This window comes from Culex quinquefasciatus, chromosome 3 (assembly GCF_015732765.1).
Source record: "Culex quinquefasciatus strain JHB chromosome 3, VPISU_Cqui_1.0_pri_paternal, whole genome shotgun sequence".
Classification (NCBI taxonomy): domain Eukaryota; kingdom Metazoa; phylum Arthropoda; class Insecta; order Diptera; family Culicidae; genus Culex; species Culex quinquefasciatus.
The window spans coordinates 171439650-171458296 of NC_051863.1; the positions used below are offsets into that span (position 1 = coordinate 171439650).

At 33.8% G+C, this 18647-nt stretch overlaps 2 protein-coding genes across 4 annotated transcripts in view; one reads left to right on the forward strand and one right to left on the reverse strand.

Moving 5' to 3' along the window:
- LOC6044069 (opsin, ultraviolet-sensitive) overlaps window positions 1–18647 on the reverse strand; it is a 219143-nt gene that overhangs the window by 133626 nt on the left and 66870 nt on the right. For 2 of the 3 annotated variants that reach the window (XM_038260127.1, XM_038260124.1), the window contains exon 1: window positions 5828–6244. The exons of the other annotated variant lie outside the window; for it this stretch is intronic. The gene's annotated coding sequence lies outside the window, so the exon portion shown is untranslated. Of the gene's footprint in view, window positions 1–5827; window positions 6245–18647 lie in introns of those variants that run through there. 3 annotated transcript variants of the gene reach the window in all.
- Window positions 17909–18647, forward strand: part of LOC6044075 (putative carbonic anhydrase 3) — a 59722-nt gene continuing 58983 nt past the window's right edge. Inside the window, exon 1 of the mRNA XM_038260132.1 lies at window positions 17909–18059. The gene's annotated coding sequence lies outside the window, so the exon portion shown is untranslated. The remainder of the gene's footprint in view (window positions 18060–18647) is intronic.

Here is an 18647-nt window from a genome sequence, read left to right on the forward strand (position 1 = left end):
AAAACTTGATTTGCAATTTAAGCTCAACTTTCTTCAACCTTTAATTTCCCACGCTTGGGGGAACAATGGTCAGCGTTAAAATGGTTGTCCCTGCCACAACCGGTCAACCAAAGGTATGACAAGGGTTCAAACGTAGAATTGGTCGGACAAAACTTGAGGTGGTTGATGCTTTCAATCACAGAAACAAAAAAGGAGTCAGGACCAGTTCGTTGAAATGCTCGTTTTTTGTGGGTACATTTGAAATAACTTTAGGATAAATTGATAGTTCCCAGTATAAATATCGAAATTGTGTAAAAACACACATTAAATTCTCTATTTAAACTAAATATCAAATTCAAATAATGTACAACATATATCAACTCATTAGAAAACATTCAAACTTGTTCTTAAATTTGACAAAGACGTTTCGAAACACCCGTGTTCACTGATTATTGTCTTATTTAAAATTATTTTAAATAAATTTGTTCGAACTCGCAACACACGCACTTACACACTATTCTCAAGTTTGAGAAAGTTGCCGGGGGCACACTTCCTAAATTTTCGTCTATTACAATAGCACAAGCACTCGCTACCTAACCAACCTTAGTGTCATGGTCGGATTGAGCTTCCTACGTACGTAAGCAGGTTCTTGAACGTAGGTTACGCTACTGAGCGATTCTCCAGAAGTTCAGCCATCGATAATTGTTTGTTTAAATACAAATTTGTTATTTGCCTTCATAGGCTACAGGTTTCTTTTCAAATGTAAAATCAAATTTTATTTAAATTCAAATTAGTCTTATTGATAATATTTTTATAAGAAAGAAATCACGAAACTCTCATTTTCATTATTGATCAAGAAAATTATGAAAATGACAATTTCGTAAGCTCGCTTTCTGATGCAAAAATCATCTTAATTTTGTATTTCAATTGAAATTACATTTTTTTCAGGTCAATGCAAAGCCTGTCACAGCGTTTAAGCCACAAAAAAATACAAAAATAAATGTCTAACAAGGCTGATTTCTAAGAGAATTGGTCTACTGGCAGCAGCCACACGAACCGGGTAATAATTAATGAGGTCCTAAAAGTAGAAACTGTATGCTTCGGTGGCATTTTGATCATATATGACGTCGCTTATTTTCAGAATTTCTAAGGATATTACACTCGTGGTGCATGTTTAAATTTGGTATGTTATTGGTTCACTGTCCTGAATATTTGATGCATTTGTAAATTAGCTTTTGCAATTATAGTAAATCTGCCTCTGCCAACGATTTATATTCTTTTATCGGAAAACAATTAGGCCGATGCAAATATTTAAAAAAGTTTTTGTCCCTCAGCCCTGGCCAAGGTCAAGGAGGGGGCAAAAAATAAAAAAATATAAAAATTTAAATAACAAGCCATAGTCTTCACATTTAAATGAAAAAAGAGTTTTAAAATGCATTTTACACTAGTTCAGTTGTTTTGCAATCATTAGTTTTCAAAAAATCTATGATCTGACGATAACACAAATTGTATCGAAAAAAAAAAGATTTTGCATCGAAAATTTTTAAAAAATCTTAAGATTTTTTAATAAACCCAAACATGCAAAAAATGATTTTAAACGCAGAAGAATGTATTTTAATTTGATTTCAGTTGGTTGCACTTGAATTTTCATTGAAATTTTGAAGTTTATTGTAAAAATATTTTTTTTGCCCCCTGATTTTTCGGGCCAATTATGAAGGGGGGTGACAAAAACTTTAAAAAATATTTGTACCAGCTTTATTAGCAAGATTATAATTTGTTTAAAAATTATGCATTTGAGCAATTCTCTTCGAAATCGATCGATTTCAGCCATTTTTATTTTTTGTATTTTTTGATTTGGCTCAAACTTTGTGGGGGCCTACCCTATGACCAAAGAAGCTATTTTATGTTATTGGTTCATCCATACAAGTCTCCATACAATTTTGGCAGCTGGCCATACAAAAATGGTACGTAAATATTCAAACAGCTGTAACTTTTCAGGAAATTTTCTGATCAATTTGGTTTCTTCAGCAAAGTTGTTGGTATTGTTGAGGACTATTGAGAAAAAAAAAATAGATACACGGAAAAAAATTGCCGATTTTTGTAATTAACTTTTTTTTCACAAAAACTCATTTTCCCAAAATACGTATTTTTTGATATTCGAGATTCTACCGCCAAGTTATATTTTTTTCAAAAAAATAGTGTCAATTCGTTATTACATACAAAACAAAATTTGACATAATTTTTCAAGTAAAATTAAATTTGCAATCGAAAAGTACTTTACAGATTTTTTGATAAAGGGCTCCGTTTTCAAGATATAACCACCAAAAGTTTGATTTTAGCGAAATATTAACAGTTTTTTCGATTTTCAAAAATAGTGACCATGAGTGACCATTTCGAAAATATTTTTTTTTTTTTTGAAAATTTCAGAAATTTTGCTGTAAAATTGTCCAAGAGACATTGAAGATTGGGCCTCTGGTTGCTGAGATACAGCGGCTTAAACAAAAAGAAACAGGAAAATTGAAGTTTTCATAGTCTCACCCAAACAACCCAACATTTTCTAATGTCGATATCTCAGCAACTAATGGTCCGATTTTCAATGTTAAAACATGAAATCGTGAAATTTTTCGATCTCTTCGAAAAAAATATTTTCAAGTTTTTTGAATCAAGACTAACATTTCCTGTCATTCTTAAATGAAAATATAGCCTACTTTTCTGCACCAAAAATAACAGAATTGAATAGCAACACTTTTCAAAATAAATGCTGAAAAAATCTGCTTTTCCGCCCTGAAATTAGCGCTGAAAAGTTGAAATTTTCAGCATTTGTTTCCAAAAGTAACACTTTTCAACATTTAGTTTTTGGTATAAACGATTTATTGACAAAATACATTAAAATTTGACATAAAATTTCACTCAATGGGTGTTTTTCGGAATTGCAAATAATGTTGTATGGAACTCGTTGTAAAACTTGATTTATTCAGCACTCTTCGTGTTTATCCAACTTGGTGAACCTCGTTGCATAAGTATCCGGACTCGTGCTGAAAAAATCCAATTTTGTAACTTGTTGCAAAAAAAAAAACGAAACTATTGGCACTACGCCCCCCGGGGCATGGCCTTCCTCTAACGTGGGATTTCTGCTCCAGCGCCTCTGACGAGACAGGAGAAACCGGGACCGACGTTTTATTTCACCATCCGATAGAAGCTCAGTGGATAAGGCGGGAATCGAACCCGCGTCTCATAGCATCATCGGGATCGGCAGCCGAAGCTGCTACCCCTGCGCCACGAGACCCACATGCATAAACTACTATTTCGAAAAGATCGAACATTTTTATGAATGTTTCATGTTTTAACATTAAAAATCGGGCCATTAGTTGCTGAAATATCGGCATTAGAAAATGGTGGGTTTTTTAAAGTAAGACTACGAAAACTTCAATTTTTCTGTTTCTTTTTGTTAAAGCCGCTGTATCTCAGCAACCAGAGGTCCAATGTTCAATGTCTCTAAGACAATTTTATAGCAAATTTTCTGAACTTCTAAAAAAAATCGAAAACGGCCACTCATGGTCACTATTTTTAAAAATCCTAAAACTGCAAATATTTCGCTGAAATTAAACTTTCGGTGGCTATATCTTGAAAACGGAGCCCTTCATCAAAAAATCTGTTTTGTACTTTTCAATTGCAAATTCAATTTTACATAAAAAAATTATGTCAAATTATGTTTTGTATGTAATTTCGATTTTTTCAAAAATAACTTTTTTTCAAAAAATTATAACTTGCTGGCAGATTTTTTGACCATACTTTTCCCTAAAACATATTAAAAAATCTCGAAAATCAAAACTACACGTATTTTGGGAAATGGAGTTTTTCGCTTCGCGCTTCGCTTCGCTAGGAGACGGTGATTTTAGCGGATTACAGACTGGATTTCGCCATGTGATGTGATGATTGTCTAAGCCCAAGTTGCCTAGGATTGATAATTGGGAATAGAACCAATTCCACCTGAAACAGATTCTCACCACCATGACAGCCGTCCATTGCCGGCCGCTCCCATCTCCACCGCGCACCAGGGACAAGGAACGGGATTTGGAATACGGGAAGTGTTGATGCTCCACTTTTTTTTAGAGTACCCAAGTAACATTTTAGGTTTTAAGTAGGCCATAAAAGCCTATTTAGGCCGTATCAGGGTTTTCAGAACCATGATAAAACCTGTAAGTTTAAAAATGTTACTAGGGTATTAAGGGAAAATCTCCACGGTATCCTCAAGTAAGTTTCGCTTGGAGTTGGACGGTTTTTGGGAAGGTATAAGGTCTAGGATACACTCTAAGCAAGCGTTGCGACCATTGGCATAGTGTGTTTAAAGGTTATAGTTTTATTCTCAAGGCAAGCAATCGGATGCTGCTGTCGAGACAATTCCCGTTTAATTATGGTGGGTTTTAATTATTATTCTCAAGGCAAACATCTGATGTTGCTGTAAAGATAATTCCCGTTTAGTTCTAAAATTTTAATTTAACAGTTCAAGCCTAGACAGCCGGCTGTGGAAAACTTGAACTAACCGAAAGAGAAAATAACTAAGTAAAACACATAAATTAAAAACTAAACGCGCCCGTTGTTTATATGACTTTTCATTGTCTTTCTCTCTCTAAAGAACCTTATATAGCGATTCTACTAATTCTAGTTAATATAGAATACATGCAAGTCGCGATCATAAATCAAACAAAAGGAAAAAAAACAACAATTCAACCACGCGACGTCGTTCCTTCCACAGAAATTGTTCCTATTTTATACAGCCGTCTGTGGAAAAATAGGACTAGAAATAATAACAATAAATAATAATGATTACAATTTACCACAAAACGGTGAGGCACCCGTATTATTTTGGGAAATTGAGTTTTTGTAAAATAAGTTGATAGAAAAAATCGGCATTTTTCCGTTTACCTATTTTATTCTCAATAGTCTTTAACAACAACTACAACTTTGCCGAAGACATCAAATTGCTCCATTTTTGTATGGAAAACGACAAAATTTTGGTATGGACAGCTGCCAAAATTGTAAAAAGACTTGTATGGGTGAACCAATGACACAAAATAGCTTCTATAGTCATAGGGAAGGTCCCAACAAAGTTTGAGCCAAATCAAAAAATGCAAATAAAACCCATTTGCGGTTGAGGTAGAGAATTGCTCATTTTTTCAAATTATTCAAAAGAGAATATCCTTTTAGAATCCCTTTACTTCTTTTCAAACTTGTTTTCGCTTTTTTTAAGATGGAGATAAGATAGTTAAGATCGGAAAAAAGTTCAAAACAGCAAAATATAGAAAAAGGGCTTTAACTTGAAAACGGAGCAAGAATTGCTCTTTACGTTCCAAAGAAAATGCTAGTATATAAAACAAAACATAAATTGTGCTGTTTTTGTAGAAACATTTGAAGGAACAGAAAGCGTTAAATATGTTCGTATTGACCACATTTTTTTCACAATTAAAAAGTTAAATTTTGGAAGGTTTCCAGTTTTGTTGGTTGACCAATTTAACCCCAAATTAATGTACAAAAAAAAAATAAATTCAACATAACCTCATGAAATTTTTACCATTTCCTTCATGTCTTTCCGCCTTGTAAGCGGTAGATCGACAACACAATTTGATATTTTTTGCTTTCTGGATTTGATTGCTTAGTGAAGGGTATCATCACTAGCTGGACCTTAACACGACACCTAAGAGAAGGCAATCTATGGAATGTTAACAATAACCTTAACATGTAACATTAAGTTGTGTTAAGACATAGCCACTGAATCTGTTTTGCTTTGTAAATGTGGCCCTAATACTCTTAATGAGTCATGGGAAAAAATTGCATAATAAATACATACCGCTATTTTTTTTTTTAATTTAAGTTTAATAATCCAAATCCAAAAGTTGCCACGCTCAGCTGCTAGCCTCGAACTAATCCTCAATGTTCTCAGCCGTTGGCACACGAAAAACTTAACTAATTTCCAAACTCACTAAAACTTTGTTCCCTCAACGCAATTTTCGCATTTAAACTCGATCCACTAACAAGCAACGCTTCTCATCTCGCTCAATTATCTTTTATCGATGTTTTTTTTGTTAAAGCAAAAGCACCTCTTTTAGATTTCCGTATTTTTTTTTTCATTCAAAAATGCACCACTTAATTTTCACAGGAATTCCACCACTCAAGTTAGGAAGTTGCTTTTCCCAAATATCTTTTGGGAAGGATTCAAACGCGCGCGCACTTCGCCACTTCGCAAGGACCCGCACAAGACGAGCGATCGTTGTAAACTGAACGGATCCTGGCCCGGTGCAGTCCTTTCTATAGCGGGATAGGCAGCACGTGCTTGTTGCTCTGCCGGCGTGTTTTCATTCGAATTATGCTGGGAAGAGAGAGCTTCCAGTCAGTGGCAGCATCATGCTGTAAGTACGGATTGGCACGCAACAGGGACAAATTCTGGTGGGAATGTGGAGAGTTACATGATGTGGGTGTAAGTTTTTTTGGGGTTTATGTTATTTTAATGTGATGTTTTATAAATGTGCAGTGCACTGTGATTAAATGATTGATAGCATGACGAAAAATATACTTCAAAACTATCTAGTTCTAATGTAAACTCGACAACGGAAAGTCAACTTGAGCAAAGTTTATAAACCAAACCAGTTACATACAATACATTTAATCTGGCTAAAAAATATATTTATCCTGACCTTGCCTAACCTGACCCTTGTTTTTTTAAGCACAAATATTCAGTAAATGGCTTACTAGAAAAAAATATCAATTAAATCTTGGAACCAATTGGTCAATCAGTTTTTGCTATACTTAAAATTGTTAGTTGCATGAAATTACCGTTTTTTACTGACCAATTAAGCAAACTGGCTTTGAAACAGCTGTTAATCAATACTTTTCATCATCATAAAATGTAAAGTCTCTATGACGTCTGCGTTAAAGTTTGATTGAAATATTGTAAATAGAAAAACATCAATAATAACAAGTGAAAAATAATGTATCTAAAATGCATCGCATTGCCCAGTGGTCCAGATCGCTAAAGCAAGTTGAGAATGACAAAAAAAAAGTCACCGATTGTGATTGGACACTAGGGTGACAATAAAAAAAATCGACATCAGGGATACCCTCTGATTCGATTCCTTAGGCAAAAATAAGTATCTGTGCAAATTTCAGGATTTTGGCAACAGGTGGCGCGGGTCTCGCCCAAAATTGTCCAAGTGTGAGATTATTGTAGGAAATTAAATTTCCTACAACTTTGTCGAAAGGGTGCAAAACGATTCAAGTGGATGATTTGGATAGCTTTTAATTTCACTTTTTGTCACTAAAACTTAATTTGCAAAAAAACACTATTTTTATTTTTTTTACTATGCAATATGTTTTAGGAGACATCAAATGCCAACTTTTCAGAAATTTCCAGAACCGGCAAACAATACTGATTTTATTCAAAAAATCGAAATACTAGTCGCAAAAAATTTCAACTTCATTTTTCGATGTTTAATTTAATTTCCAATCAAAAAGTACAATAAAATTTTGATAAAGTGCACCGTTTTCAAGTAAAATCCATATTAAGGAGACTTTTTTGAAAATAGTTAGATATCTTTTTTGAAAATAGTCGCAAATATTCATTTTTTAATATTAGTGCCCATGTTTGCCGACTTTAGAAAATAATGTTTTTGAAAAGCTGTATTATGCTTTTTTGAACTTGGTTGATACGATCCTTAGTTGCTGAGATATTGCCATGCAAAGAGTTGAAATTAAGAAACTTGATGTTTTCTCAGTCTCACCCAAACAACCCACCATATTGTAATGTCGATATCTCAGCAACTTTTAGTTCGATTATCAATGTTGAAATATGAAACATTCGTAAAATTTTCTGATCTTTTAGAAAAAAAATATCTTTTTTTTTAAATCAAAATCAATAATTCAAAAGGGCCAAACATTCAATACCACGGCCATTTTAAATGTTAATGTTGATTCCAAATTTTTTTTAAATATTGTTTTCGAAAAGATCAGAAAATTTCAAGATTTTTTTATATTTTAACATTGAAAATCGGACCATTAATTGCTGAAATATCAGCATAAGAAAACTGTGGTTTTTTTAGTGAGACTTAGAAAACATCAATTATCCTGTTTTTAAATATTTGCATGAAAATATCTCAGCAACTAAGTGTCGTGTCAACATAGTTCAAAAATGCAAAATGTAGAGAATTCTTTCAGCCTTTCAAAAATATTTTTTTCAAGACTGGGCAAACATGGGCCCTAATTTAAGTAAATGAATAACTGCGACTATTTTCAAAAAAGTTCAACTAAGCTAAACTAAACTAAGCTAAGCTAACCGGGACTTTTTTCAAAAAAGTTATCTAAAATGGCTATAACTTGAAAACGGTGCACTTTATCGAAATTTCATTAAAATACTATTTGATTGCAAATTTGATTTCACGTCGAAAAATTAAGTTGCAAATATTTGCGACCAATTTTTAAATTTTTTTAAATCAGTATTGATTCAAAAAATTATAACTCGGTCGAAGATTTTTTGCCCGGCCTGGAAATTACTGAAAGTTGACATTTGATGTCCCCTAAAACATATCAGAAAATAAAAAAAATAAAAATAGGTTTTTTTTTTGGCAAATTAAGTTTTAGTTGCAAAGAGTGAAATTAAAAATCATCAAAAAGATTTTTACCTGGTATCATTTTTTGTCAGTGTAGTCCTTATCCATACCTACAACTTTGACGTAGACACTAAATCGATAAAAAAATCTTTTAAGAGATACAGATTTTTGAATTTTCATATATCTTTTTTGTATTGACAGCTGCCTAATTTGTATGGAAAAGTATATGGACAAACTAATGATGCAAAATGGCTTCTTTGCGCATACCAAAGGCATCAAAAAAGTTTCAGCTGGATTAAAAAAATACAAAAATTAACATTAGGGCGTCTAATTTTCCCGGGTTTTGAATCTTCCGTGAAACGGGAAATTTTTGAAACGGTTATAAAATCTATTTTTTCATTATATTTGTTATTTTTAGAAGCTTACAATACTAGATTTTAGCATTAGCAGAATTAGCACAATAATATTATTTGGTGATCTAAACTTGAATGACAGTTTTTATGTAGCTTATAATAAATTTAAAATTGATATCTTTTTGTTCTGAACAACAATTTTGTATCCAATGGGATTAAAATTAGAAAAGTATTTAAAAAAATATATTTATTTTATATATTTTTAAATGACTAGAAAAGCTTGAAATATTTCTCTAAAAATGTCAAAAAAAGAAGCGAAAAAAATAAAATGCTTTCAGTCAATGTGAAATTTTAAATAATTGGAATTTGAATTTGAAACATATCTTACAAGTTATCTATAACATAATGTTGTCAACTTGGAAAATCGGGACTACAGTCTGAATAGGTACAGGAGATTTTAAAGCAATACATTTGGAAATTGGTGTACTAATTGTTTTGTTCTGATCCTGTTTTAATCGAAGTCGTTCAAAACATTATGCAAAAAAATGGCTAAAATAGTTGTCCTAATTCATTATATTTGTCTTGATTTGCCAAAGGTTCTGGTGTTTGATGAAACATAATTTAATATGATATATTTTTTTACAAATTAAAAATTATAAACATACGTAAATATAATACCCAGTCTTTAAAAAATATAAAATAAATTGATAAAATTTATAGCGCTAAAATGCGGATCTTTGAACTAAACTTTTAACTAAATTCCCTGATAAGCCAAAAAAAAAACAACAGAATAAACACCCAGAGGAGAAGGGCGAGAATCAAACCCGGGCCCTTTAGCACACATGAGGGACCGGCCACGGGGTCTAAATTTAAATTAATTGATAAGCCAAATCAATAAATTGATATCTAGAGTTTTTTTTAAAAGGTCCTATGCACAATTTTTTTATGTTTGCTTTTTGGGTATTTTTAAAACCATCTTGAGTCAAAGATATTGAAAAACACCCAAAAAACTTTTTTTTTAAATATTGTTCATAGGACCTTTTAAAAAAAACCTTCAGATAAATACCGAATACAAATTTTAATGATTAGCAATTCTTATCGTTTACTAAATATTTAACATTTCATCCTTTTCCACAACCAAATCTAAATTTGCAAAATAAAATTTGTGTGTTTTTTTTTCTATTTCGAGAATTCCCGGGACAAATTATTAAAAAATTCGGGAATTCCCGGTTTTGGAAGAATCCCGGGAAATTTGTCACGAAAATTCCCGGGATGGACGCACTAATTAACATTAAGTAAAAAATACAGATTTCGTACAGAATTACTCAACTTTCTACACAATTCTCGAAATCGTGAATTAAGTTCACGAATGTGAGAACCACGAAGAAATTTATTCATGAGTATGGTGCATTTGCACTATAATCGTGAATATATTCCTTCGTGGTTCTCGCATTCGTGAATTTAATTCACGATTTCGAGAATTGATTGTTTTTTGTGTAGATGGCAAAAAAAACTTAAGTTTTGGAACGATTGTTTCAGGCCTTTTTTTGCGCAAAGCGATTCAATTTTGTATGGACATTTGTAGGGGAACTCTTTTTTTTATTTTGATATTTAAAAAATCTCGTTTCCCGCTGTATTCAACCCGATAGATCTGGAAGGTGCTCTTAAACTTTCCCGGAGAGAGTATGGTGCTAACTATCCTTTTTTCCTTTTAATTAGTGAGTAAAAATCAACTTTGGGGAGTTGTTTAGGACCTCAAAAGGAACTGAATAATTGCTGTGCTGGAAAATCGATTTCGATATTATTAGGGTAATTCTCCGCCAATTCACACAGCAGTTGCCCCGACCCCTCTTCGATTTGCGTGAAACTTTGTCCTTAGAGGTAACTTGTGTCCCTTATCACGAATCCGAGGTCCATTTTTTGATATCTCGTGACGGAGGGGCGGTACGACCCCTTCCATTTTTTAACATGTGAAAAAGAGGTGTTTTTCAATAATTTTCAGCCTGAAACGGTGATGAGATAGAAATTTGGTGTCAAAGGGACTTTTATGTAAAATTAGACGCCCGATTTGATGGCGTACTCAGAATTTCGAAAAAACGTATTTTTCATCGAAAAAAACACTAAAAAGTTTTAAAAATTCTCCCATTTTCCGTTACTCGACTGTAAAAAATTTTGGAACATGTCATTTTATGGGAAATTTAATGTACTTTTCGAATCTACATTGACCCAGAAGGGTCATTTTTTCATTTAGAACAAAATTTTTCATTTTAAAATTTCGTGTTTTTTCTAACTTTGCAAGATTATTTTTTAGAGTGTAACAATAATCTACAAAATTGTAGAGCAGACAATTACAAAAATTTTGATGTATAGACATAAGGGGTTTGCTTATAAACATCACGAGTTATCGCGATTTTACGAAAAAAAAAGTTTTGAAAAAGTTGGTCGTCATCGATCATGGCCGTTCATGGTCACCCGCGACAGACATGGACAACGAAACAAAGTGAAACGTAAAAAATAACTTTTTTCAAAACTTTTTTTCGTAAAATCGCGATAACTTGTCTATATATCAAATTTTTTGTAATTGTCTGCTCTACAATTTTGTAGAACATTGTTACACTCTAAAAAATAATCCTGCAAAGTTAGAAAAAACACGAAATTTTAAAATGAAAAATTTTGTTCTAAATGAAAAAATGACCCTTCTGGGTCAATGTGGATTCGAAAAGTACATTAAATTTCCCATAAAATGACATGTTCCAAAAATTTTTACAATAGAGTAACGGAAAATGAGAGAGTTTCTAAAAAAATGTCAGTGTTTTTTCGATGAAAAATACGTTTTTTTCGGAATTCTGAGTACGCCATCAAATCGGGCGTCTAATTATACATAAAAGTCCCTTTGACACCAAATTTCTATCTCATCACCGTTTTAGGCTGCTAATTTTTGAAAAACACCTCTTTTTCGCATGTTCAAAAATGGAAGGGGTCGTACCGCCCCTCCGTCACGAGATATAAAAAAACGGACCTCGGATTCGTGATCAGGGACAAAAGTTACCTCTTAGGACAAAGTTTCACGCAAATCGAAGAGGGGTCGGGGCAACTTTTCTCGATTTCGTGTGAGTTGGTAGAGAATTACCCATTATCCTTTTCACTCAGATCTTTTCAAACACGCACGGAGCAAAATGTTCATCGTTCGGTCAAAACGTTCATCGTTTGTGCAAAACGAGAGAGAATTGAGAGAAAAATTACCATTTCCAGTCTCTTTTCGCTCAATTCTCTCCCATTTATCATCGAATTACTTCATTTTCTTGACATTCGCGTCCTACTTCCTACTCCCTGATTCCTGTTTTTGTTATTTTAAATGCATTTGAGTTCATCGCTCATGAAAAAGAGTTCATTGTAAGTGCTCGTTTGAAAACTTACCAATGAAATCGAAAATACATCCTAATGGTCTACGAGCTTACTATGGAAATTTATTTTTTCGAACAGGATGATTTTCGAACATTCCCAATCAGAAAGACAAAAAAGATAGATCCACCCCATTTTCACAGCATCCTTTATCAAATCAAGAGAAAAGCTATACTTTACTCTCATTGTGCTCAGTTTCTCTTTCTCAAATTTACCAATAGCTCTCCATAAACTAAAGAGCACACTCTCTCGCACTTTCCCAGTAAACATTGCACTTTTTCCACGGAATCCCTACCGGAACAGCTGAGAAAATCTCCTCACATTTCCCACGCTGCCGCAACCCACCGGAAAGCTAGGCGCTTGCAATGTCAGCAAAACATTGTTAATGTTGATGTTGGTGATGCTAATGACGCGTCTGATCAACAAGAAATGACCTTGCTCTCCTGCTCTTCTCGGTCCGGCGCAGGATGCACAAACCGATATCCCTTTAATCCTGGGATCCTAAGTCTGGGTTGTGGTTTCGGGTGTCACTCGACGGGTTGTCAATTTACGCCGAGGAAGGATATTTGAATATGGAAATCACATGACGATGGTGGGGGTGGAGTCGTTGCGTTCGATAGATGGTAAGAAGTACAGGCAAGTTCAAGTACGCACTCGGAGCGGCACAAGTCAAAGTCATGTTACGAACATATGCTATCGATTTGCATTCCTAATTGAAAGCGGGAAAGGGCTCAACGTTCGAGTGAATTACGTGACCAAACTTATCTAATCGTTCAGAAGTGGGGAGGTCCCTTGGGAAGTGTTTAGGATTCCCCTTCCCCCCTAACCCCACTCTTCATAACTTGTTGAGTCCTGACTTAAATTATGTTAATCGTTTGATGGTGGGAATCAGCGAGCAGCTAACTTTTGATTCAACAACGTTTTACATAAGTAATTGAAGCACACTTTTGGGACTTTGGGAGTTGTGCAACCGGCGGTGCTGCCACTCGTAACGACAATAAACTGACGACCGCCCACGAAGGACGTTGCGTTCTATTTGGGGAGTAACTTTTAATCGCCCTTGTGGGGATTCTCGGAAAATTCCGAGAAGGTAAATCTTTTCTCTAGCATACCGTGGAGATGGCTTACCCAGGTTGAGTAATGAGTTTGTTGTGGTTTCGATTAATGTTGGGAATAATTGAAGGGATTATGACTTGATTTTACATAAATGATAAATTTAGCGTTAAGTACACTGCTTATTTTGTTTGTCTATCTAACGATTCAATAATACTTCTAAGTTTATCGTAGAGTTTTGCTTTAATATATTATGAATTTATCATTATTGATAGAATCTGTATTAACAAAATTTACAAAAAAATTTAAAACATATATGTTAGAAAGCAAACAAATAAGTAATTATTGCAACAACGAAAATTTTGTTACTGTAGATACAAAAAAGTTGTAATATTGTTATGCACAGTGAGAAACTGATAAAAGAAAAAAACATGTGCTGTTCGCATTCAAAAAGTAAAGTTTTGCGATTGAAGCTTTTCGCCTCCTTCGTTTGCTTGCACACAACAAGCAGCAAAGTTGGATGCAAGCAGCCGGGTCTACTTCGCAGCAACTGCGCAGGGGCGTAGTAAAATATTCATCCTTTTTGTCATAATTCTAATTATAATTAAATATGAGAGTGGCTCAAACTTGAAAAATTTAATCGTCAAATTTTGCATGATTTTTTTTATATTAAATTAATATTTTAAAGCCAAGTCATAAAATCTTGAATAGACCGAGTTTGAATCTTCAATTTTCTTTAGGAACTGTACCTTTAAAATTGAATGGTAGTCGAATTGTTATTAACACATTAAAAATTATCATTAGTTTTCAAAAAATGAGTTTGCACAAATAATCCGAAAATTACTCTTTACCATGGGACATAGGAATTTCATAAATATTCCAAATGAATTGAAATAACCCAATCGTACTAAAAATGTCAATGAATTCAGGAAAACTTATTTGTATTAAGTTGATTGCATTTTTATTTACACTAAACAATTCAAAGTAGCAAAAAATGCTATTTACATTTGTACAGTTACATGCTTCTGTGAAAAAAATACAAAATATCAGAAAAGCCAATCTGTGGTTCCAAAGCTACAAAATGATTAAAAGTGCCAAAATTAATTTAACATGAAACATAATACAATGTTACAATGTCAGAGGGCAAAGAAATATTTTTTTCTTAAAGTTAAAGCTTTTTTATCGAAATTTATGTGCAATGAACTAATTAACTTAAATGCATTCCCCTCCGTTTAAAATAATGTTTAGCATGAATCTTGTTGAATTTTCAACGCAAAGCTTTTTTTTACAAAAAAAACAATTATCGTCAAATCTTATATTTTTGAAAACTAATGATTTCACGTATAGTGCATTTTAAATGGTTTTTTCATTGATATGTTGAAATTTTGACTTGTAATTAAAATTTTTGTGAACCATGGAAATTGTGGAACTTCACGAATTTCACGCTGTCCACGGAATCGTGGAAATTCATTATCAAAAAAACTTTGCATAAATCGAACGACAATTTTTTTTTCGATATTTAAATTTAGGTTTTTATCACAATATTGGCTAAATATAAACGACTATGCACTGAAGCAATACAAATTAAACTTAGATTCATGACTTTTTCTATGAAATGTTTTATTTTGATTTGCATCCTGGTCTCAAGATGGTTTCAAATTTAATGAAATTTAATTCAAATTTGATGCAGTTCTAGTTTTTGTTATGCTTCCGTGATTTGATTTTTGCCTTCCTCACCTCACTTCAAGGCTATAAAATCACTCGGAAAATGAACTTCTTAAATACGACTCCTAGATATACCTTCACGTATACCTATCGACTCAGAATCAAATTCTGAACAAATGTCTGTGGGGATGTGTGTAGACATGATTTTTTTCCACACGATTATCTCAGAACTGACTGAACCGATTTTGGCCGGATCCGCCTAATTCTGTTCGTTTTGGGGTCCCCTAAGACCCTATTAAATTTTATTTTGTTTAGTAAAATATTCAAAAAGTTATGTCAAGAAAAAGATTTTTGTAGATACAAAAAAGGGTGATTTTTTGCATAACCTCAAAAGGCCGGGTCTTTTTGTTTACGTGTGAGAGTCGCGCCAGATGCGAAACGCTCGGTTGCCACATTGCTTCAAATGAGAGTCTGCATGTTTTCTGGAAAAGTCTGTATCAGGTATATATTTTTATCATAAACTTATTTTCATTGTTACTTTGTAAATGTGAGGAAGGCAGCACCCACCTAATGGTGGATTAATAAACGTTTTTTTATATTTTGTATTTAACAGATTTTTATCCTAACTTCATTGTACAGCTATTTGAATTTGTTTAAAACTACCGGAATTTTCATTAAGTTTAAACATCTTTTAGACCATTTCAAATATAAGCATTTTAAAGTTTTTAAACATTTTACTAAGAGATTCCAAAATTTTATAATTTGATGGATAATGTGGCAAAGTACCTAAAAGAAATAAGTTATGAATTACAAATTATAAAACCTATTTTTGGATTTTGTTAGAATCCCGGAAGAAAAATCTGTCAAAAAAAACCTGTTTTGTATAGACTCAAATAGAAAACGGATTTATTCATCATTTTTTTGTGATTTCGTATCTAAGACATGTTTTACATGTTCACATAAGGCCGTTGCAAATATTTTTTGAAGTTTATGTCCATCGACTCTGACCAAAGTCGAGGGGGGGGGGAATAAAAAAGTATAAACATTGAATTTACGAGCCATGTTTTCAACATTTGAATGAACAAAGTGTTTAAAAATGCATCTTACACCTGCCCAGTTGTTTTGCAATCATTAGTTTCCAAAATACCTAAGAAACGTCACGATTCGAAATCCGGACACTTAGTAGCTTATCATTTTTGTTATAGCTGGCAAAAAAATCATGTAATAAGTTGGAAATGTAGAAATATCTTCAGGATGTAGTATAACCTGTCAGTTTTAAGAGAATACATGCAAAATATGTCTTTTCTAACAATTTTTCATCAGAATTTGAAAATTAAAATGACTTGTTGTGCTTCGAATCCCGGACACTGATAAAAGCTGATTCGAAATCTGGATACTTTTGCTTCGAATTCTGGGCACTCGTTTTTGCTAATGAATCGCACAAATTTGGACTGAAATGTTAGTCAAAGGCATTCTTTAGGTCTCAAATAAGCTGTTTACATCAAAATAATCGATATTTTATATAATTTTTTTCTAGAATTTAAGGAAATTAAAACCAAAAATTTCTGCTTTGCCTTCCCGGTGCTTCGGACGCCTATGAAATATTTACGTGAAATGTTTCGCATTTTTGGTAATCTTATAATTTTATTTTATTGTTTTGACATTAACAACAGCGTTCAAACAAACTTGAAATGAAAGTTGATGTTAGAATTCATCAAATAACACAGTTTTGGCATTCATAATGCGAACTTATATCCAAATAATCGATAAAATCCGGGAATTGGAATCATGACGTTATTGACAAAAAATTATTTTTTTTCCAAAAAAAAAGTTTTTGCGGTGTGAAATACTTTTAAACCAGCCCAAACTTGCTAAATATGATTATAAATGCAGAAAAATGCGTTTTAGATTGTTTTAAGTTGATTTGACTTCTATTTTCATTAAAATTTGGAAGATTTTTGAAAAAATATTGTTTTGCCCCCTGATTTTTCGACCAATTTGGAAGGGCGCGGGGGGGGGGGGGGGGGCGGCGACGTTTACTTTGAAAAATATTTGCAACGGCCTAAATTACACATATTTTTTATGTCCAACTTTATGTTTGACTTTTGAAAAAATAGGAGTAATAGCACAGAGGACTGTCTGTGGCAATAGAAAGAGGAACTTTCAACTGTTAGTGTTAAAGTAAAACAGATAGCTTAATTCGTCGTGTAAAACAACATTGTTTAATGCTTAGAAGTTTATTGTGTCAAAAGATAAATTGAAAAAAAAAATAGTTTTTAAGTTATGAATTAAATTAACTTTCCGTTCACGTTCAATAAAACGCTCAATCATCATCGCTCTCATCACTGCTCGAGAACCCACAAAAACCTCGACAAAAAGAAAACCAAACAAAAGCGCGGTGATTTTCTTCCTCGCGAGAGCTCAACCACCCAACAGCTGATCCAACCACGAGAGAATCCACTTCAGCAGCAGCCTGGTTGTCGGAGGAAAAGGTGGTGGTGGTGGTGGTGGGTTCAACTGACCACCAGAAAGAGACAACACGCAAACAAACCCCCGCTCCCTGCCTCACCACCGCAACTCTTTGCCTTCTTCAAGTGGTGGGTAACGCTTTCTCTCTCTCTCTCTGCATCCCACCCGCTCAAACAGTTAGCTGGTGGTGGGTAAAACTCGCCAGTTAACTCAACGGTCACTGCGATGGATGACGAAGTGTGAACGGACGGACTTGGTCGTTCAGCTTGGTCAGCTTGGCAAGCAGCCTCTCAGTGCCGGTCATTTTGTCCCCGCGGCTGGATCGTCGTGGTCTCCGTCCTTTCGAGGTGCTGAGTGGGTCGTTGCTGGTTGGTCCCGTGGGTTGGTTCTAGGGTTCTTTATCAACGGCTATTCCCAGTGGAGCGTCAGTTCCCAACTGGACGCGATCGTGGACGGTTCTCGGTGAAGGAAGAAAATAAAATTGACGGTGCCGGAAAATATCTGGGGATTTCTTAGTAGGTTCTTATTAGTGAAAAGTGTAAGTTCCTGAAACAGCCAACAAAAACATCCGAGTGTTGTGACCAAACGAGGAAGCTTCTTGGGCCGTAGCGTAACATTACGGCTTGAGCTCAAGACTTTGAGTATTGTTGGCGAGCGCGCGCATTTTTTTTTTCGCCTGGGCTTCGACTTGGCTAAGAGAGCATTGGTAATGAGGTGAAAATTGCGGTGGTCAGTTTGATGTGGCGGCGGTGGCCGGTCTTTTTGACGAACCTACCGGTTCGTCGATTGTTCCGTGGTGTTGTGAGTGTTCCGTGCCGACGGCGATGGGTTAGGCTGGTTCGATTTTTGCCTTAAATTGTGTCCGAGTTGATTTCATCAAAAAAATAAAAATTCTGAAAAAAATACTAGCTGGTGCAATCGTGGAAAGTCAAACGATTTTTTTTTTTGCATTTTTAAAGGAATTTAAAATTCTAAATCACTTAAGAGTAGTTTAGGGGCATACTTAAGCTCAAGAACCAAAACAAAGACAACAACAAAAATGTTTTTCGTGATTTGATTATCTGGATTGTAATTTTATGAACTACTGTTTTGCCTTAAATTTATGTTACTTTATTATTTATCTTTG